A 23,513-nucleotide genomic window follows, 5' to 3' on the forward strand; every position below is an offset into this window, starting at 1 on the left:
CAAGAGCAGTACTAGTGTGTACTAGTGAGCTCGAATCTCTGCCTCGTTCATCTAGCGGGTTTATTCAAATGGTGTACACAGGCACGAGACTAGTCTTAAATTTCCCGAGACACGATGCGACCTCTAGTGGAGCAATTTCACAGGTCTCCGGCCAATATTGTCGGAAGGCCTTTCAATGAGACCACCTTCTACGGTTTCGCGCCCTGGCTAAACTGGCGCATGCAGGAAGCATTCTCCCTGTTGAACAGGGGTAAACAATTAGGGCAAGCGCTCACTCGTGCTTCTATGCTTAAAGGAATATCACCCGAGAACAACCGAATTCTTGGTCTCCGCTGGCGAAGGCGCTCATTTATGCCCTAAAATGTGATGCCGATATATTTTTGGCGCGCGATAAGAGAATGATATACAGGATGTGCGCGTATTAACCTTAGTGGCCTTGGGGCAGTTAGCTTGTGTCTACTTAAGTGACGCACTTCCAGTGGCGCATGATGGCGCATTTATCCGTGTGAAAGCTATAGAAAGATCGTGTTAATCATACTGAGCGGAAAAAAATAAATAGGGCGACGAAAACATAGGCTACCGTGTGGTATAATATAGGGACCACACGACCGTCTCAGGCGAGTTGTATGGAGGTACCGCTAGGGGCACTACCGATGAACATCCATGTGGGACATCGTTTTTAGTTTCTGAACCGATAGCTCCCCTAGTGGTACATATAAGCACAACTCTGCAGAGGCCGCCGTGTTACGCTAGTCTAATGCACGGGAACCGATGTCTTCGTCGCTCAGCTCATTTTATACGCCCAGTATGACTTCCACAATGTGTCTGTAGATTCCGTACGCATAAATGCGCCACCGGAAGTTCGTAGGGTAAGTAGGCAGCAAGATAAGTGTGTAAATGCCACTTAGGCTTATCTGCACAAACCCCATATATACACCGTTTTCCAGACAGGGCACGTACATATTTTAGTGTTTAATCTCGCGCCAATGCTTGCACGTGACCGTCCGTGTCTTCTGTTCGTCCCATCGTTGAAGTACATTGCGCTGTTCGTGTACAAGTCGCATCTCAAGTCGCATGTCAGTAAAACTATCGTGGTATGCCGTCCAGTTTTAAGCTACCTGCTCTGCGCCCTCTAGCACTTTCGATTTCATGCTACTAATTTTGAAATACTTGTTCTGAGAGCAAGCGTGCAAATCTGAATGAGATACGTTTGCCCTGCCAGGTTTCATTCTCATTTACTAAGTCCTCTAAGGTTCTTGAGTACATTACATGGGGGAAAGAGACGGTACAGTCATCTCAACGACACTCTCAAGAAACTACTTCTATCGGATTACACATCGGAGAAAAAAAAAATGTAACTAATATCTAAGCCACGCAACTCTGCAGGAGACTCCAAAGTGTTTTCATGAGGAAAACCAGGTCCATATATAATCAGATCGGTGTCTGTTGTACGTATTATGACCTGTGATAACGGCGTTTCGCATGACAAGACAGGTCCAACAAACCATGCGGAGAACCAAAACGTTAACCTTATAAAAATATATACGGAATAAAAAATAAAAAATATATAATATTATATAATATAATAATTCTAATAATCATAAAAATATAAAATGGAACCCGAAAAACCTGCGGGAAAACTTCTGCCGATCGTAAGGAGGAGGAGGAGGAGGAGGAAACAGACAGGGAAGTTAGTGAAGGCTGCGTGAACAGAGGGTGCGAGAAAGTTCTCGAAGCCGATACTTTGTGTTGCCGCAGCTGCAAACCAGCAGCATATATGACCCTGCCAACGGAGAAGGCGTCGGGTCTTAAAGCTGTCGAACGGCGAACAAACGTCAGCCGCGTGGGCAGTGATGATATAGACCATATGTGTCGGTCGTTATAAGAAGCTCGTATCCTCTCTGCGCATTCATTTTCGCTCCAGTACTCTTCTCGTGAGGGGTCTACAAGAACAGAAACGCCATGTCCTACCCAATCCTCTCACCCAAAGACTACACCTTCAAGCAGATGGGTCTCATTGCGACCGCACGCAGCGAGCCCGGCATCCACATTCTCTACCCGGTATGCCCGTTGATATGTGTTTACATGCATATATAGATTGATGGGGTGGCAGGAGACGCTGTGGACCCTGGACTGCTGTGGACGCTGTGGACCCTGGACTCGTCGTAGCTTGTAGCTTCGTAGCTAGTTCCTCTTGATCAAGAGATAAACTGATGCTCTGAGGCTGGAACAACATAGAAGGGACAGATACAAACAAAGCCTCAAATTGCCTAAGTTCTTATAAATTGCCTTCTTCTTAGGCAATTTGAGGCTTTGTTTGTATCTGTCCCTTCTATGTTGTTCCAGCCTCAGAGCATCAGTTTATCTCTTGTTCAACAGGTGCCGCTTGCGTCGATTTCCGTCGTATGAATGTGTGTATGAGTGAGCAAAAATGTAAGAGTGAAAGGAGGGTGAGTGAGAGTGAGTGGCTGGTTTGTCGTCCCTTCAGATGACGCACCCCGAAAGTCGCTGGAGAGGCGTGTTAGCTTAGCTCAATTGGTAGAGCCCTGGACCGGCAACCCAGAAGATGTGGGTTCGATCCCTACAGCTGGCTAACCTTTTCAGTGACTTTCATCTTTCATCGTTAGTTCCTCTTTCCACGGAACTCGCTAATTGGATTATCGCAGTTATAAAACGGGTCGCAGATTTCGAAGTATATACATACTTTTTATTTCCAGACATTGTGACAACAGTATATCGGCGTAAAAATGTTGGTTCTTCCTGAAAGTTGTTGTTGTAGTGCTCGATCACGTGACGGCATTCTGCGCGCTGATTGCATGGGCGATTGACGTCATCCCAGTGGGATGGCCAGATGAGTTTTCTGTGTATGCGTACGTTTTCTTGGTTTGACACTAGGTGTGCCAGCGTCGGCGTGAACCGCGATGTTGAAAATTCGAGTTTACGAAAACTACGAGGTGTTGAGGGGTGCATTTTCGTATGTGAACTTGCTTTTGTGTATTCTATCGGTAGCCACTGCAGAAAAGTCTCTCCGGCTTCTGGTCAGTGACCCTTTAAACTAAATTGTCCTAGCGGCCCCGGGGGTTGCTCTGCTCGCGCTCGAGAACGAGACCGTATTTTTTGCAGTGTTATTATTAAGGTTGAAGAGAGTTGTACCCGTAAATGTGTGTTGGTACAGCACTGAGAGCGTCCTTTGGCGAAGTTGTGCGTTTGCAGCGCAGAAGGGATTCAGAAAAAAATCGTGTTTTTTTTCTGAACCCTCTCCTATGCTGTCACACTCGGGCGGCAGGAACGTATCCATGCCAAGTTTACTGTGTTATTGGGGACACAGAGGGTGGGTAATAAATTCTGGGTTTGGCGTCACATCAAGTGTGCCGTCGCACGTGGGGGGATAGATAATTAACATAAAGAGGCGGGTAACTAGACATTGGTGAGACTCTAATAGCCGGGTTCTGCTGTACCCTTACTGGTGGGGGGGGGGGGGGGGGTTCCCGAAATCCACCATTAAGAATAAACCGCTTAAGAATAAGACATTAAAGAATAAACCGCTGAAAAAATGCACGGTTAAAAATATAGGTCCTAAAATAAACCGCTTACTATACCCGCTTATAGATCACTGTTTAATAATCCGGCATTAAAAATAAACTGTTTCAAAAGCCCCTCACCATCCAGCGCGGAGACAGATTTATTGCAATTTGCGCCGGGTTAGATCAGGTTATGTTAGGTTAGTTTAGTTTGGTTTCGGTTAGTTTTGGATAGTTTAGAATAGTTTGGTCCTGCGAGGTTAGTTTAAGCCCCTTGCTTGCAGTTAACCTTGATTTGGGCCATACCACGTGATTCTAGCAACTGTAGGGTGGATTTGGGGGGATTCTGAAACGATTTATTTTTAACGATATATTCTTAACCGTTGATTCCTTAGCGTTTTTAGTTAAACGGGGTTATTTCGGAGATTATTATTGTGCGTTGATTTTGAAGCGTATATTCTGGGAGATATATTTTTAACAGTGGGTACTTACGCGTTTATTTTTGAAAGATAATTTTTAATGGTTTCAAACGGGATACACCCCGTTTATTTGCATCATCACCTGATAAAGTGCAGGTCCCGCACGAAAGGTTGTGTGTATTAAAGTTTTATTTCAAAGAGTGCTTCATTCCGTGGACTTGTTGTGTTTCCACTACAGTCATAGAGTATAATGTCTTAAGCGTGCCCCCTTTTTTCTCCCAGAATGGGTTCACTCACGAAAAGGAATGGGACAGGGGTCAAGTCATCTTCCCGAAGGGTCTGTCAAAGTCAATGAAATGGATGCACGTAATAAATTTCCCGGACGACAAAACGGTGTAAGTGAAAGTAGGCGAAAGCACACGGACATGAAGATGCTTGTGCGGGCGACACGGGTGCTAAGTGCCAAATGACGCATGTTTTAATGCCCTTCCTGCAGAACTATACGAACAATTTCAGTCTGTGATGAGCAAAGTACATCAAGATTGTACTTACCGTGTATTCACACGAGGGACATCCTCGCGGAGTATTCTAGAAGAAGAGAAAGCGAAAACACTGCTCACAGAGCCGAAGTTCCGACCCGTGTTATGTTGAGCATTCACACGGCGCGGAATATCGGGGTGTCGAACTGCGCATTTAGCAGACGACATTTAGCAGACGACACTTAGCAGACGACATTTAGCAGACGACACTTAGCAGACGACACTTAGGAGACGACACCGTCAGCGTGTTTTCCTGTCGTCTGCTACGGAATATCTTGTGGCTGTGTAAGAGGATATTCCCCGCGGTTAGCAGTGTATACGTGAAGACCACGACCTACTAGATTATGACGACCATGTCGTGGGCACCCCTTCCATCGCCGCATTTTTGGAAGCTAGCGGTAGCGCTACTCATCGTCCCAGTTATTGCTTCCTCAATTTCTACGATACTTTGTACTTCAGCTTACCTTAATATTTCTGTACAAGCGGTGGACGTTCCACAGATGTTTTATCCTGCGGTTGATTATCATCATCATTCTACGCGTGTTCACAGGAGCTATCGCTGTCGTCTGCTACTGTAGTCGTACATATGCTTCTGCGCGTTCAGGATTCAAATTTCCATCGTCCAATCGTGGCGTGCCGATGAGTAGCCCCCTGGCGGATCGTGCGGACGGGCTCCTCATAGGGGTTGCTGATTGTGACATGGTCGTTATAATCTAGTAGGTCGTGGCGAAGACACGACATTGAACGCTCGCGCTCACGTGACAGCAGAGACCTATGACGCTTTTCGCATCTTCCGCTTCTGGGGGAATGTCGCTCGTGTGAATACACGGTTAAAGTACGACCCCGGAAGAAAAACACCGTAAAGATTGTGACATAGCAGTAACTCTTGCGGTGTGAGGAACGTACATACGAAATATCGCATTCCCAAAGTGCGCAGAGTTTATTCGAACGAATTATTAGGAAGTGAGCGTTTCGTCTAAGTGAAGAAAGAGGGCGCTGAAAGCAACACTGCGGGCGTCATCTGGGATGGAAGAATGCAAGCTCCATAGCAGACGACAATGCTGGGTAACCTCGCAGTATCTTCCTCCGGCCGAACCGTTGTGCGCCTTGCATTGTAGTTTAGGTTTGGTATTGTCATCATTTGCGAATTAATTATTCGCACCAAGTGAATGCGAACGGCGTTTTCGGTATCGAGGGGGTCTTTCGTGTTCGGTATGATGTAAACCCTTTTTTTTTCGCCTTACGAAGTCTTCCTTTAAATTAAAGTACCAAGTACCTATCACCTGTTATACAGGGTGTCCCAGAAAACGTGTCATTGCATTATAATAAAAAAACTACGCCACCTAGAATCATGCGGTTAACGGCATTTGTTTTTATTAGGATTTTGCCACCTCCTCATGTGATTGTCATGTATTGTAAGTTGAATTATGTAAATATTCGCAAACTCAACTCGGAAATTTGCCAAGTGAAGGTCACTTTACCTGGCAAATTTCAGACTTAAGCTCGGAAAAATTTACATAATTAAACTTAGGTTACGTGACATGCACATCATGAGGTGGCAAAAACCCAGTAAGAACAAATACCGTTGACCGCATGACTCTAGGTGGTGTAGTCTTTTTTTTATTATAATTCAGTTACACGTTTTCTGGGACACCCTGTATTTCCACTACACCGTACAAAGTGCAATATTAGAAGTGTACTGAAAACCAATGAGAAAGTGACTGACAAAGTGCTTACAAGCACTCATCAAGTGCTTATGTAACCTGTACCGAACCGAAGGGACGTTTCAACAACCGATGTCGATGAAACGCTAGATAGTTATATTTCGATTGTTATCTTTACAATGTTTGAGCAAAGTGCTAGTACAAAAACACGGACAGTTTACAGCTTGACTCTGTTGTGTCCGCTCAGCCAGACATCCCATTCCAGAATCCTTTATTGATCGCGATCCTCATGGTGCTTCTTACACTCGCGCGCTATCGGCTCTGCGCGACACCACAGACTCATTAATATTAAACAAAAAATGCGTTTTCACGTATACTGGAGAATCAGTGCCGCTTGTGCAACCTATCATTTCTCGGCTTATCCCCTCACTAGCAGACATCGTCTCGCGCTGATGTCTGAACAAAGGATACTTCCTTTTCATACAAACGAGAGGCAAGCCCGTTGGAACTAGACAACCCTTTTTAGAAATTATTCGGACGTTTTCCAAGTCCTGCGTTTGCATTGCCAACTCGGTATTTGAATGATATTCCAAAAGGAGTACCTAGAGTACAGTGCAACGTACACAAACTGAAATATACTTCGAGAACAAGCACTGAGAAACGTACCTAAAGTAGCATTTGAGAATATACGCGTGGTACTTGAACTGCTTTCCATCACTGGCATTTGCGTGCCTCGATGTTATTTTCGCCGTTCCATTCTGAATGCCTCGTGACACCCCTGGCTTACCGCCAATGGACAACCGACATTCTCCCCCATCTATGTTGAGCAGAGTTGGTCCAACGCTCGCTCTCCGCATGCCACGACACACCTCTCGTCAAGATGCTGCATTAATCCACCGAATGCGACTCGATGTGGCCTTTACAGCGCAGTGGCGTTACCGCTTGAGACAAGTTGACTTTCCCACCTGCTGCCACTGTGGTGCTCTTGAGGATCTGAAGCACGTTCTTCTTCATTGCCCCCACTACCAACGTTCGCGAACCGCATTCTCCGAGTCTCTTAGTCTGCTGGACTCTCGCTCATTCTCCCTATCGAAATCGCTTGGTCCCTGGCCCAATCCAGCCCAGCAACGATCTGCGCTGAAAGGTCTTTTGACATTTCTGGACACCATCGGACTTCGATCGTTACTGTGAAGGGGCTCGTTATTTTATTCCCCACATCCCCGCCAGCAATGGGGTAGAGTATCGCCTCTGGCGATGAACCTCCTCACTCTCCATCTCAAAATAAAGTTGTTGTTGTTGATGTTATTTTCGCCTGAGTGAGCGCATGCGAGACTCATTCGCCAACCCTGTGTACATATTGGGACAAACGTTTACGGAACGCGCGAGCGGCATACTCTCTCTTCGCTGCGACACTCTATAGAGGCCGCGGGAAACGGATGAGCTCACTGTTTCGGAGGGAGGGGCGGAAGCGTGCGGTGTCAGCGACACAGAGCGCTAGCGTCCACTTCCCTCAGAGCCGTATATTAAAAGGGAGCCTGGCCATTAATGGGTCATGCCTATACCTGAAGCTCCACCCACTTTTTCAGTTTTCCGACCAATGAGGTCTTGAAATATGGGGCGCTATCAATCAACCTATCCTCACTATTTCTCCCTGTATCCAACATGGGCAGCGCCATTTTGGGTGGCAAGTGGATTGGATGGGATTGAAATGGATACCTCTCGCAATCTGCAAAACTAGTGGATTTTTGGTGGAAATTTGATGAACGCCACCTAGGGAGCGTAAGGCACGTCGAGAATTCTCGTCTGCTTCCGTCGTTGTACCCATGGTTGTACCGGTGCCGGCAGAACCACCTGCTGGGACACATTCTGTTGTCGGTATGATTTTTAAATAAATCTACAAGAATAGCTCGAATATAAAAGGCAAGAATGTTTATATACATCAAGTCCAGCATTTAAATATAAGATTGTACAGCACAGTGCCGTTTTTGCTATGATTTCAATATGACCGTGTTCACTAGGCGTAACATCGGCGTCAAAAAGTATAATTTTCAGTTAGATATCTGTGGATGAGCATGAGGCGAAACTGATTTCCGAGAAACGTATATGATGACGTACGTTTGCAGTGTAAAATCAGAGTAGTCTGTGAAAATTTTTGGTCGCGAAATCTCCGCTTCACTGCGATTGTTTTTGTCGCCATTTTGGGTGGCGGTAAGGTGTCATGGCGACCCCCTTGGTAAAAAGCAAACCAGTCAGAGGACCGAAACTGTGATTGACAGGTCGAGCCTCTTTTTGTGACTCCTCCCAATGGTCAGACTCCCTTTTAATATACGACTCTGACCTCCCTGACACACGCAAGCCCCCACGCGACACCCTGAGGACCCGCTTCCGCCGGGTACTAGGGTGTCGCACCGAAGAAATTGTCCAAACCTTTATTCGCTGCATCGTTTTCTCTTTTTTTCGCTTGGAATTTTAAATGGACTTTCGACGTGAATATCCGCGCAGCTTCTCTTGAAGTCGCCCAACCGGCGTTTACTGACCTACTTCTTCCTCCCACCATTTCTCTATTCTCTCTCTATCTGTCCTTTTGCGCGATTTCCATTGTGCGTGTAAAGTACAATACAAAAGTCGTCCAATTGGTTCTCTAATCAGTGATGTGGTCTCCGCCACACACCACGGCAGAACCTGGTTTGGCGAAGGCAGCTTCCCTGCTTAACGCCCAATTCCGTCAATGAGAAATAGTCGAGGTTTTCACACGTTGAACGAATTCGGAATTCGCAGTCTGATTTCTCATTGAGTGTCATTAAAATCCCGGAGACGAGTCAATGACATCGTGTCTACTATTTCCAGCAGGGCCTTATTCTCCATGCGTCTACCAGATGTGATCGTTGAGAAAACAAGAATGGACAAATCTTCAGTGAGGCAAAAGGGAGAAAGAAAAATCACCTGGCAAAGCTGAAAGCCGGAGAACAAAGGGACGCTGCCTCTCGCACAGTACGGCATTCGCTGCAACGCTCAACATATTTGTTCACGGTGTTGCGGCCTCTGGCGACGATGAAGAAGAAGCGCGTGCTCTCGCCCACGCTGTCCACCGGAGAGCCATTCCATCTGCGATCCGCCCTTTTTCTTAGTCGAGCTCACAACGGCATTGGCCAATACTGCCCCTATGCTGGAGAGACATCAGTGCAAAACACGGCTGTACTTTAGTAACGCTGCCGCGGCAGACGGATAGGTGTGGAATTAGCGTTTGGCGATTTTGGCACGTTGTCATTGTTGCCAGACGATATGAGTGCATACGGGCGAGTGGTCGGCGATCGGCTATATGTCGCATAGTCGTCTGCTATCCAATGTAGTCGCACGAGACGCGTATTGGGTACGGAGAGGTTAATAATCGTCCCTTATCGGATGTAGTCGTACGAGAAGCGTTTTAGGTATGGTAGGGTTGCGTCGTTTTTGTTTAATAGAACTTTTTATGTTGGAAAATTAAAATAAATGCTACAAATTCAAGTAAAAAGCAACACCTGGATGTGGAGGGAGTGCATCTTTTCCCAGGTTAGGTACTGATGTCGAAGAGTGGGTCCATGTAGAATAGGCATCCGGCGTGACTGAGGTTAGGTTAGGTGATTACGTATTGCACATGTCAAAGAGAGGGTCCATGTAGAACGAGCATCCGGCGTGACTGAGGTTAGGTTAGGTTAGGTGATTACGTATTGCACATGTTGAAGAGTGGGTCCATGTAGAATGAGCATCCGGCGTGACTGAGGTTAGGTTAGACCAAGTGAATACGTATTCCATGTGTCGGTGGGGCTGATGTAGACTGTGCATCCGACGTGACTGAGGTTAGGTTGGTTAGGTGACTACGTATTGCACATGTCGAAGAGTGGGTCCATGTAGAATGAGCATCCGGCATGACTGAGGTTAGGTTAGGTTAGGCGATTACGTATTGCACATGTTGAAGAGTGGGTCCATGTAGAACGAGCATCCGGCGTGACTGAGGTTAGGTTAGGTTAGGTGATTACGTATTGCACATGTTGAAGAGTGGGTCCATGTAGGATGAGCATCCGGCGTGACTGAGGTTAGGTTAGGCCAAGTGAATACGTATTCCATGTGTCGGTGGGGCTGATGTAGACTGTGCATCCGACGTGACTGAGGTTAGGTTAGGTTAGGTGACTACGTATTGCACATGTCGAAGAGTGGGTCCATGTAGAATGAGCATGCGGCGTGACTGAGGTTAGGTTAGGTTAGGTGACTACGTATTGCACATGTCGAAGAGAGGGTCCATGTAGAATGAGCATCCGGCGTGACTGAGGTTAGGTTAGGCCAAGTGAATACGTATTCCATGTGTCGATGGGGCTGACGTAGACTGTGCATCCGACGCGACTGAGGTTAGGTTAGCTCAAGTGAATACATATTCCATGTGTCGATGTGGCTGATGTAGACTGTGCATCCGACGTGACTGAGGTTAGGTTAGGCCAAGTGAACACGTATTCCGTGTGTCGATGGGGCTGATGTAGACTGCATCCGACGTGACTGAGGTTAGGTTAGGCCAAGTGAATACGTATTCCATGTGTTGATGGGGCTGACGTAGACTGTGCATCTGGAGTCACTGAGGTTAGGATAGGCCAGGATAATACGTGCTATTCCACATGTTGTGGAATGGTCAATGTAGAGTAGGTATACAGTTAGAGTATGCATTAAATAGGAATGAGTATATGTGTTGCCGAAGAGGGTCGTTGTAGTTGAAACGTATTTACAAATATATACATGCAGGTCCATGGAAAGCTTTAAGAGCCCTGTTGAGGACTGTAGAGACTCTTGATGTCGTTTAGCAGCCTTTCGAAAGGCTGCTCATTTTTGTTGCTACAGTCAGTCCTCCAAAGGTACTCACTGAGGTGGTGTGCCATGTTTTCACTTGTCACACCACCTCTGGCCAACCTATGCCGTAGTGGTCTCCACTGAGATTCGATGTGGTTGGTGGTCACGCCGGTGTCTGGGTCAACAAAGTTGTACGTATGGTTGACCGTCATGTGCTGGAAACCTTCTGCTGACAGACCGGCGTACCCCTTCCAGCAGTCAGTATAAAGGGTTGTGCCCTTTTCGACGTGCTTGTCAATGAGGGCAAGGAGTGTCTCCTTGTCTCTTTTGTTTTGCGGGCATATTTCCAGGCACAGTTGTTTAGTGTCAACGTCAATCAGCCCCAGTATCCATGTCCCTTCGACGTTGGTATTTGCGACGACCAATTTTACATTCGTCGATTTCCACAACGTGGCCAGGACTGCCGATTTTCTGAGTTTGTGCATTGGCCAGCGAGTCCGTGCAGACTTCTCGACAGTACGAGTACCAGTCTGCAACGGTAGCTGACGATACACTTACCTCCGGAATTATGGAGGCCTCGTCGAGGGCCTGCTGAAAAGTCATTTTTTTGGCGAAACAGTACGTAAGAATCAGGACTTGTTCAGGTGCGAGTCTCACGTTCTCGAACCATGTTCCCACAGTAACAGACTGTGAGAACTGGGCATGGCCGTGCCGACATCGGAATTGTCCGAATGTACGCTGCGACGGCTTCACGCTTAGTTCACGTCCGCAGCGGGGGCAGTTCATGATGTTGGGTAGGAGATCTTTGGAGTGAATCCACGATACAGTTGTGTCGGTGTCCGTGAGCACACGGCCTAGCATGAACAGGTTCATTTTTCCACTCATTTCGCAAGTTCGCGTTTCAAAACGGCCGCTTATGTGTCGTCTGCTATGTTGTTTCGTATATTTTTAGCTTTTTTGTCTGCCAAATGTTTGTGTTGTCTGCCGTACGTTTATTAATTGCGCTCGTAATACACAAAGAAAGGCTGTAAAGTATTAGGATTTCGTTTTGCATTTCTGTCAATTTTCGTGTTCGTTGTTGGTGCCGCTGAAGTAGTCGGATGGTGGTAGAATATAGATAGCCGTAGTGCTCAGTTTCGAAAAAGTCATTTTCGTAAAACATAATTTAAAAGGTGCATATTTTTAACTAACTTTGGTTCGTAAATTCGGAGATTGTCTTAAAGTTGCTAGGAAGATAGCGCATTTTTGGCTTTTCTTGTTTTTTCAGTTCGAAAAGGCCGCGGCATCGTTGCTAAAGTATATCCCAAAACACTCATGATGCTGGAGTTCCAAAGACATGCCCATGTGACAATATATGCAATATCCTTTCTATCGAACTGCCACAATGACGAGCCCCGCCGCTCCAACGGGCCTTCACTGCTTGGAACGGCGGTTGGAGAATGTCGATGCCGATGAGGCAGACGTCGTTGCGCTCGGCTCACGCTTGCTGGGAAGTGGATTTCTCCTTATATCACTCTATCCATCAACCTCCGTGACCGATCACCATGGCGGCGCGGAAGAGGTCAAGTGTTTTCGTCTTCGTTTTCTGAACGCGTGCGATCTTTCGCGATGTGCCGTTTAGGTGGTTAAAAAAAAAGGTGGTTAAAAAATGTATGACCGTGAGGGTACAAAATAAATAAGCGATATATTTAATGGCAGCATGGGGGACATAAATACCACGTGATACAGGTCTTACACTACCGGGAATGGCACGATAGAACGTAAAAATAAAATACAGCGCGAAATACTTGGGCGCCCACTGAAGTAGCCACGACTTCTCCACTCGCGATAAAGGTTGACAATATGTTGAATGTACAGCGTGGTATCGACGCAAATATTTGCTGCGCGTATCCACAGTTGAGTGACACCATAGAAAACAGGTAGATAGGAAGTTCCACTAGCAGTCTGAAGTCCTCTAGTTTTTCTTCACGTTTTTCTTGGTCTGCTGTTACCGTGTCCGTATCAGTATTGCGGAATGGGCCGATCCATTCACAATTCCAATTCCATTACGAGGAGTGGTCGCGACTCGAAATTCCATTCCTTGTAATTCCTCGGAATGAAGACTCGAGGGTCATTCTCATTCCACCCTATAGAAAAGGTCATTCCCATTCCTGGGCTAAAGTGTTGCTCTTTGAAAAAGAAAAAAAAAAAAGAAAAAAAAGGAAAAGTGAAGAAAAAAAAGAAACATGTAACGGGATACTAGATATCTGACCAACAGCCAACGCTGAAAAAAAAATCGTATACTGCTTTATTTCGATAAATTTTACGTTCTTCTGTTTCCAGCATGAACTTCCGAGAACAAGAACCAGCACCGCAGCGAGCGTTCACGACCAAGATTGCCCGCACGTAAAGCGTTGTAATCCGAAACTATAGACGACCTACGGTTGAATGGTTGCCAGACGCATATAGCTTGAGTAGCCTCCGCTCAAAACCCAGCGTGCTGGAGGCCAGCAATTTAAAACCACTCGTTGGCCATTTTCCGGCCGCCAAACAGGTCTAATTCCATTGCAATTCCACTCCCAACAGCTGGTAACTTAACTCCATTCCCATTCCGCTCCGGTGCGCTAAAAAATGGGGCATCACTCCGGAATCATTCCAATTCCGGAATTTGAATTCCCCAACTCTGGTCCGTATCACGGCACGGTTACTAGAAACCTACTTGTACCATGCCATGTTTACATGTACGTTTTATTTTCAGGAAAGAGTACCGCATTTTTTATGAAGGTGGAAAGGATGAAAAACATTACGTAGACTACGTAGTCGATGGCCCAGGGTATGGCCGCAAGTTGGGTTTTTATCAAAGCGACCCATCGAACAACTCTGAGTACGTCTACAAGGACAGCGGATTGATCAAGGAGAAAGACTTCAAGTACGGAGTTTCTGTAATCCAGCTGGATGTCGATCAGTCCAATGAGATTATGGTAAGCGTTTTTCTCTAACCTCCATAAGCAAAGGAACAGCGTACCAGGTACACCTGCTGTCCCTGTCCTTGTACCTGTCTCCTCCACAATATCGTGGAAATGAATATTATTATTACTATGATTATTATTACCTTGTATACTATCCCACGTGGCAAAAGGTTCGAACGAGTTTTGCAAAACTTCACCCCGTCACCCTGCTCTACAGGGTGTGTGCAGAAAAACATGACCCTCATTTTTACATGAAACTCGTTGTCCACTTACCCGAGGGACTTCCGGTGGCGTACGATGGCGTATTTATGCGTGCGAAAGCTACAAAAACAAAATCCTGGAAGCCATACTCAGCGTAAAAAAAATTAACAGAGCGCGAAAACATGGGCTTTCATGCATTAGAATAGGGTGGTCATGACAGTGCATGGTAGTGCATGGCCCTCTCAGGAGAGTTATGTGCAGGCACCGCTAGGGGTACTACCGATGAGCATCCCTGTGGGACATCGTTTCGATTTATGCACCGATAGCTCCTCTAGCGGTACTTGAATTCAGTTCTCCTGCGTCCGCCATGTTGCCCTATTCTCATGCACGGAGGCCGAAGTTTTCGTTGCTCTGTCTATTTTTTTAAGCTCAGTATGGCTTCCACGATTTTTCTGCAGATTCCGCACGCATAAATGCGCCATCGTGCGACGGAAGTTCGTTATCTTGGTAGACAACAAGCTATGTGCCTAAATGCGAGTCACGTTTTTCCGCACACACCCTGTATGTGTAAACGGCATCTTAGCCTTCAGTATCTGTGTTGAGAACGTCAGGATGTCTCGCTAGGTAGTTTTCAATTTCGAATGCGCATTGTGAAACCTGAATAATTCTCAGGACTCCTGTCGTGTTTAAATACTTCATCCGGGCTTCTCTGGTGACACACAGTGGCAAAGCAGAAACCCTTGGTCTGGAACAACGCACGACCTACTACTATACTCGAGACCTGGACATCCGCAAAGCTCCCAGCACCGGGGTAGTAGTTCTGGCAATCGCCGCTTGCACTATACGTTATCACGTCACTTGCCGTTGCGTCACTTGCGTTGACAACGGGGAAGCAGTAAGAGAGGGAATAGCACGTGCTTAGCAACAGCCTGTGTAGCGTAGCACGAAAGAGGTGGCAAGGGTGACAGTGTCATTGCCTCTCCCCGACAATGCAATGTGGCGCTTGCGCTGGCCACTGCTGTGAACTATCCCATGACCCGGCTCTCCCATAGGCGATTGCACAGGGGTGGCATCCAATGCATTGCTCCGTAGACGAAAGCGGGCTGGGCGAACGCAATTCATCCTGGACAGGTCCTGGTCGAACGTCAAGGCACACGTGACCTTAAAGATGGCGGCAATAATATGAGCAGATTTGAAAACATCCTGCGAATATCATAATATCCCGAAGTTTTTTTCGTCTCTGGGACGTTCGTGGAATGTGAAAAAAAAAGTGAGACATAGTCGCCAGGACGTACATGCTACGTCTACTGGCTCTCTGCAATGATCGATGGGACATCCAAACAGTCACTTTGGGATGTCGGGTGGACATCTCAAAGAGGTCCACTTTGAGGTTTACTGGGTTGAGCTAGACTTGTCTCCCATGTGGAGAGAAACGACAGACCCCCAGAGGAACAACACTTGAACGTGTAGGCGCAGAATTTTGCCACTAACGGGGTGGAATTGCTAAGACGCTCAGGGGTAGAACAGTTCTACCCATGTCGTAGAAATGAAAAGATAGACTTGCTTCTCCCCCTCTTTTTCTACCCCGAAACGGCTGAGAATCTGTAACAAAACACTTCTACCCCGAAAGCTAGCAAATTACACCTTTTTTTTTTCTTTCTTAGAGTGTTGACAGGCGTCGAAAAAGGGACACTGCTTACCTCTTCGAATTCTGTTGAGTACCCGTTGCGCGAAACTGTGTGGGGATTTCTTTGTTTCTTTTTTATCTGAGAAGCAGCACACGGCCGTCACAAGCACACGTACCGCGTGAAATCACATACCATATATTAGTTTTCATTACGAGCTCCCTCAAATTCGAGTGTCCTGCTTGCCTCTGAGTCAGAGCGAAGGGTGAGGTGCCCCAGCTTAATTCCATTACACGTTCATCAACCAGTGGAGTGAGGAATCGCTTAGAGTTTTAATTCACGACCAACATGACGCATGTGTTTGTACCTGGTTTCGGTTTGAGACATTGAGTATGTCCATTGAAAGTCAGTCTTGCGCGGTGGGTAATATGCCATGCAGGTTCACGTTGAATGCAGATGGCTGTCTCGCTGCACAGGTTTATCTTTCGATTGACATACTGGGTGTCTCAAAGACGCATAGCAGTTAGCAGACACAGGCGTTATCTTTGCCGTGAGTTAATGCTCCAAGCAATTCCTCACTGCAGTGTTGGGCGCAAGTGTAGTCTAATTAGTCTGGGGCACCTCGCCCTTCATATTGACTCAGAGGCGAGCGGGACACTCAAATATCGCGGAAGCACGCAAGACTAGCAATATATGGTTATTGCGGTTTCAGTTTTATTCTGAGGAGGGAAACTCTAGTGCTTGCTGCGTGCTCATGAAAGCGCTAGCAAGTGGAGGTATGGACTCACTTCACAGCGTGACGTCACGGCGATGCGTTAGCGCGGCTGTCCTATTTGTAGAGATCCGCGTTTTCCGTTTTAATCGGAAACCACCGAAAAACATACGCCGGTTAAATTTTTCCTCATTCGGTTTTAATCGAAAAACACCGAGAAACATACGCCGGTTAAATTTTTCCTCGTTCGGCTTTAATCGAAAAACACCGAACACAGAGGAAGATTGCAGGAAAGATGGCAGAGGTATATTGCTGCACATGCCCGGCAAGTTGTTGATGCAGGTCAGAAAACCATACGGAAATGTTATGGTTGGGAAAAATGTCCGTTTTATTTTTTCGTTAACGGTAAAACGGCATGGTTAGACGCACAGCGCCGAAAGTACATTGTGGTTTTCATCGCCGATAGCTGTCCGGTAAACGATGTTCAACGCAGGAAACATACCGAAAAACGCCAATTTTGTGCATGTCAGTAAACTGTGAAAAACATACGCCGAATAGGCCCTACCTATTTGGTATGGCCAAAAAGCATCCGCGATTGTCATTGAGTGATTTGAGCTTTTTTCTTTTTTATTGAAAGGGCATTGCCGCAAGATGTGGCACGCTATACAGAAACTCCAAATACTCCCTAGACACCCTGCAGTTACACTTCCACCTCTAGATTTTTTTTCTTTTCTTTGAACGCTTTTTTCTTCCTTTTTTTTTTTTTGTCGTTCTTTGAACCAGCTATAGACTGTTTTCTTGTGAAAATAAAGGGCGGTCAACGCCAAAAGCAGTCAATATACATTTCCTTCTGCGTGACCTATATAGACATTCAGGAAAAAAGAAAGGGCAAGTTCCGTCTTCAGCCAGTGTCTCTAGGAAATTGGGCACGGGAAATGAAATTCAGAATAAAAACCAAATAATGAGAGAACTGATGTTCTGGGGCTGGAACAACATAGAAAAGACAAATATACATGCAAAGCCTCAAAATGCCTAAGAAACAATGTCCAAACAACGTCCAAAATATGTCAACAGACAGGCGAATTTCATTTTTATTCTATTTGTTTATTTCAAAATACTGCTGGCTCTTCTGGTGCCATTTTCATAGGGATTGAGGCTTTGTTTCTCCTTCCTTTTGTGTACTAGCCTCGGAACATCAATTTCCATCACGTCAAATGAAGTATCTCCCTCCCTCTCAAGGGTCAATACACTTCCGACAATCAGTTTCGATCGTAGAGCACGACGGGCCTTCTACACTCTAACTAAGAAAACTCCTTTTTAGGTGTAATTGGGGTGAATTTGGGGTGTATCAGTTGCTTTACTCCCTTATTACACCTTAAAGATTTTTTTTTTCAAGGCACAGGCAGGACTTGTCTTGGCCTCACTGTAATACCTGATACCTTCATCTTCGTCGCTATGTTGGTGGACACTCTTACATTTTGTATTGTCCGGTGACCATGTGGTTCTTATTGCAGTGCATGCAGTGTATTATAGCTAATCCAAATAAAGGTTACGCCTGTTATTTTAACCGCTGTCTTTCCGTTGCCCCCGGCATAACACCCTTACTGAAGGGTGTTGTCTTGTTTGGGGGTGTAGACATACACCAAAAAGGGAGTCAGTTAGGGTGCCGTTAGATTACACCAACAGAGGTGTTCAGAGAACACCCTTTCTGAGGGGTGTAGTTTTGCCAGAGGGTTTATATATACACAAAAAAGGGAGTCAGGGTATCGTCAAATTACACCCAAAAAGGAGTTATATTTTTTAGAGTGTATGATTTTGCTCCACCACATATGTTCTTACGTGCAACGAGGACCTCTTCATTTAAGGTGAAATGGAACGGACAAGACATGTGGTCGAAACGCGCCCAGCTCACCCTGGACCTCAGCAAGCTCACTTATCACCAATTTGGAATGGAAGATGAAAAAACTGTCTTTAATGCCACCCTCCTGGAAATTCATGTAACCTACAAGGGAGATGCAAGTGGTGATGTGTTCAATCACGTGAGTATGACGCGTGGAAATGCATTTAAAAAGAAAGAGAATCCATAATGAAACTCCAGACCAGGGGAAAACTAAATAAGAAAGGACGCACACTTGAATTTTTTTTTTTGTTACCTTTATCAAAACACAAATAGACGAGACTTCGTTGAAGGCAACACGATCGAGCCCTCTATTTTCCTAAACATTTCCGATATATCTCAGCATTGTTAAACAAGAAATATATAGCAAGCCGGCAACATTTTCCTCTCCGACGCGCATGCGTTTGGGGTGGAAGAATATAACAATATTTTTTTTTAAATTATGTTCTATGCCAGCTGACGAAACTAGCTGTTGAAGCCCCCGAAGGCCTTGAAACTAGCCCTTTGTTACGCGATTGGAAAGGGTACCAAGAGTTTTCCAGAATGGGGACCTCCCTCCCCAAGAGGAAGAGATGCGAAGCCCCGGAAAAAACCCGGAAATTTGGAAAAAAAAAGTTTTTTTTCGTTTATTTTTCTCGTCTCCGGCAAAAAACTGACAAAATTTCCGGGCCACGTAATTGAAAAATGTAAATTTCCGTGCTTCGATGCGTTCCAACCCGCCAACAGATCCTTAGGTGCCTCTTAATATGCCCGCAATCCCCAACTTAGAGCTCCGTCTGGCTGCTCCAAGCGATCGCCATCGCGTTCACATAATGTCGGAGTTCTGGTCGTAGTTCACGGGTTGTTCCAAGTACCTATCGCTGAGTAGACAGCAGTCTCAATGGATGCTCTGCTCTGCATTTATGCCTAGAGGGTGAACACTACTAAGGTTTCTAGCTCATTGTATGCTGTGGCTTGGCCGGCAGTGCTTCGACTCAGCAGTAACCGCGTTTGTTTCCATTTTTTACAATTTTTCGCAAAAAAACCCGAAAGAAAACCTTTTTTTTTTTTTCGAGCGATCTAAACTTTCCGGAAATTTTGCACCTCTAGTCCTTGCGGGGCAATTGCTATAGGTACCTACGTTTCCCATATATGCGTGTTGCAGATACGTTCTCTAGTGACAGAAGACAAAGTTAAGCACAGCAGCAGAGCAGCTGCCGACTTGTATGCAATTATGTGCTGCAGCTGTGCATTTAGGGCGCAAGGCATGACAATGGGATGATTCTGTGTCGGAAATACACCGTAAAAGGTTTCACTCAAGTTCACCATGCAGTCATTCAGCGCTCGAGGTGTTAAGGCGCGTCGCATGATTTGGGGATGAGCAGGAGCGTACGCTGTTTTCCTAACACATCCAGTCAAGTCACTGTCAAGTGTTACTGAGAAGGGGTACAACGAGAAGGACGTGGTAGGCGCTGCTCCGCGTTCAAGTTTCGTTTTCAGAATAGACACTATGCGTTCTAAGCCTAATGCATGCCCTTGGACAAATATCTGTTTCCTGGAGCTTTCCAGAGTGACCAGTTAGCTGCAAATTGATACAACCTGTTAGCAGCCTCAGCCGGCGTTCACACGGGGCAACTTTTTCCAGCAACTCGAAGCAACTCAAACCAACGTCTTTCGAGCAATTTCGAGTTCGCGCTCACACGTAGCAACTCGGTAGCTCCACCCACAAGCAACCTTATGGCGACCGGAGAATGTGGGTTCGAATCCAACTGGTAGAATCTTTCCTTTAGCTGCTGTTTATCAAGTTTCAGTCAGTTTTATTGCGCGAATAGATCATTATTACCTTCCAGTAATGGCAACTGATACGTTTCCGTGACATTAGTAAGAAAAAGGAAAAGTTATTTTTCAGCTGCACCTGCAGGATTTGAACCCATGAATCTACGCACGAAATCCACAACGCCCTCGGGAGTCACGTGGCAATGCTCCCCTCGCTGATTGGCCGGTGCGCGAGCAACTTGTCAAGTTTTCGGTCGGGGAGCGGTTCGCAGCAACTCTGAGCAACTCGAGCTGCTGGAGGTTGCCGACTGTCAGCAACTCTAGGGTTGCTCATAGTTGCTGGAAAAAAAGTTGCTGTGTGAACGCTGCCTCAACAATTGCAACATTTCAGGGGCAAGATTTCATGCTGCTGAAGCATGGGTCTACAGACACTCGCATAATACTGAGTCCCGGAGCTTTGCTAATGTGGGAGGGCAAGGCAGAAACCGAGTAAGTTCAAGCCCGTATTATTACCACAATTCTCGACCTAGCCACACTGGTAGCACCACAACCGAACACGAATAATGCATGCTGTTGGACGAGCTTCTTACAAGCTCGAGGTATTACTACATTTAACCTGTGGTACTACCACACTGGTAGTACCACACCCGAACACGAATTTTGCTGCAGGACGTGCAGGACATGCTGCAGGACCAACTTCCAGTGGCACGACGACCCATTTACGCAATCGAAACCAAGGGGGAAAAGAATCGTCCAAGAAACCGATGCTCTGCGGCACAACAGCAGAGACGGAAATTTTGAACTTAGTGCATCTTGAACGGGCTATACTGATGTGAACGCGGAGGTATCTGCAGGGTTGTCAGCGGGTTCCGCTACGGGCACTAACGGTGCGTAACGCAAAATAAGAGAAATAAGCATCCACGTGGTACTGGACATCGGTGTAAACACGTATGGCTCCCCTAGCGGCAGCTGAGAGCAACTGTACAAAGACCGCCACGTCTCATTCGAAACGCACGGAGGGCAATGTTTCCGTGGCTACACTTTTCGTGAGGCGGTGTTTGCTCACCGCGGATCTTGGTTGGTGCATGGGTGAGGCCGCGTCGCGTGAGTTTGAGGGAGAGGAGGTACCGAAGAGGGGCGCGAAAGTTGCAACCCGACCAGTTGCTGATGCCTATAGTTCATACCGTTGAAGATAGACGAGAAACCAGGGGACATCACGAGGAAAGCTTACATACACACTGCACTGTTAAAACAGAACTTCACCGCATAGCACGCTCCTAGCCAACCGTCATTCCGAATGATATCGTTCTGTACATTGATTTGTTGAAAATGAGAGGAGGCGCCTATCTGGGACAGATTATCTTGTCCCAGATAGGCGCCTCCCCCCTGTTTTGAACAAATCATGACACAGAATGATATCATTCGGTATGATGGTTGGTCAGGAGCGTGCTATGCGGTGAAGTTCTGTTTTAACAGTGTGGCTTGAAGGAGCTATGAACTGTACCAAGCGAGCCCGCCGACTGTGTCGGCTCCAAACGGCGATTTGAACGTGTTGTCTGTGACACCTTTTGTATAGGTGAATTTGATAGCTACGTATCTTCAGCACCATAGCACGCTCCTGGCCAACAATCTTCCCGAATGACAACGTTCTCGCCCATGATTTGTTGATAACGAGAGGCGAAGTTTATTATGTATCTATTATGCGCGGCTACAAAATGGGCTACGCCTCCCATTTTCAACAAATCAGAGGCAAGAACGTTGTCATTGTGGATGATGGTTGGCTACGAGCGTGCCATGTAGTGAAGTTAATCTTGAAGATGGTAAAGTAGAATGCTATGTGTACCTCCGCGTTGGCGTCTGATTGGGTGCTACAATACTTCAGATGACGTAACGATGGATACAAGTATCTCGACGGCGGTGGGCGTGTACTCGCCCGAATACGAAAGAGAGTGCGTTTTTGTATTAACGTTGCACAAGTTATGAAGGAGAAGAATTGAACAATAGATTCTAAATAGGTTTATGAAGCGTAGAACAACAATATTACATCTATTAAACCCGTAACTAAATACATGCAGATGGGAGTTCTTACCTCCTTTAACGCGACAATGACACAAATTGTAATATGACCTTTCGATATGCCTGTTCGGGCATCATCAGAAAGAAAGAAACAAGAAACAGTACGCCGTCCGAGTTCTACTTATGGCTTAGTCACGACCTTGTAACAATCAGGTAATGACCCTTTGGGACTGTTACATGCGTTATCATCACGATGAATGTGCAAAGACTGAAAACATTTTCTTACCCCCCCCTTCCCCCATCTATGTTCGTGTGCCACGGTCTTTGCATCGTGAAACTCCAAAGAATGACCTGCTTTTAGCACGTGCTCGACAAGTGCTGCGCCGCGATTCACTGCGCGTGGTGGTTTTGATGTTGCTGATGCTCTTGTAGCTCTTAGAAAGCCTCGTGACTTTCCGCGTCCAGTTTCTCCCACGTAGCAGGCACTGCATTGTTCACATTCCAACCTGTATACAACACCACACTCTTCCATGCGGGGCAACCTCTGCACCTCCTCTGTGGCGCACCGTTCTTCTTTCTCATTCTGATGATGATGATGATGATGATGCCCGAACACGCATTGAAACGTCGTATTACATTTTGATTCATTGTTGTTTGCGTTAAGCCAGTGTGTGTATAAGCTTTCCCTCAGTTCGTACCGTTGTTAATTTCACGCGTTATACTGTCACCAGCTCCCTTGGCATAGTGGTTAGCATGATCGCTTTCCACGCCGAGACTGGGAGGTGACACGGGTTCGAATCCTGTCACCTGTTTTCCCTGGGTTTTCCGAAGACTTTCCAGACGAATGTTGGCACAGTTCCCCCTGAAGTCGGCCCAGGACGCATACTAACCCCCTCTGTCCTTCCTGCTGTACTCTCTCCATCTGTCTACGTCTGTACGCCGCTCATGGCCACAGTTGCTTCGCGGCGCTAACACGAAATTTAATAAAAAAGGAACGCGTTAAGGATGGTTCACACTGCCATGTTCGCGCTTACGTAGTACCCATCTCGTTGCCGGAATCGTTCCTCCATCGTTCGCATTACTACGTTTCGGCGCTCCGTTCCTCCAATGAGGAGCGGCCTCCTAGAGCGCCATCCTTCGGAAGAAAAGTGAAATAGAGCCACAGAGTAGCATGGCGTCCAGCACCCCGGTGCCGGCTGCTTTCGAAGACAATCAGACATTCCTTGACGATGTTCTTAACTGTTGATGTTCTTAACTTAACGCCATCGTCGACAGTGCAACGTACAACTCGCTACTTCGGACAGATTCATTGAGTGAAGATATCACCTGACAGACCCACTGCTATGCTAATTGTCATCCATGAGTTTTCTTTTTTCGTGGCATCCCTGTAGTCGCTTCTTTTGC

The 23,513-nt window shown here is 46.4% G+C and overlaps 1 long non-coding RNA gene across 1 annotated transcript; it reads left to right on the top strand.

The window, feature by feature from the left end:
- Positions 1–1,909: 1,909 nt before the first annotated feature.
- On the top strand, positions 1,910–13,777 carry LOC135377151 (uncharacterized). The gene is made up of 3 exons (XR_010418065.1): positions 1,910–2,061; positions 4,223–4,335; positions 13,693–13,777. It is a non-coding gene; the product is annotated as an uncharacterized LOC135377151 (long non-coding RNA).
- The last annotated feature ends 9,736 nt before the right edge of the window (positions 13,778–23,513 follow it).

This window comes from Ornithodoros turicata, chromosome 1, assembly GCF_037126465.1.
Source record: "Ornithodoros turicata isolate Travis chromosome 1, ASM3712646v1, whole genome shotgun sequence".
In the NCBI taxonomy this organism is placed as follows: Eukaryota; Metazoa; Arthropoda; class Arachnida; order Ixodida; family Argasidae; genus Ornithodoros; species Ornithodoros turicata.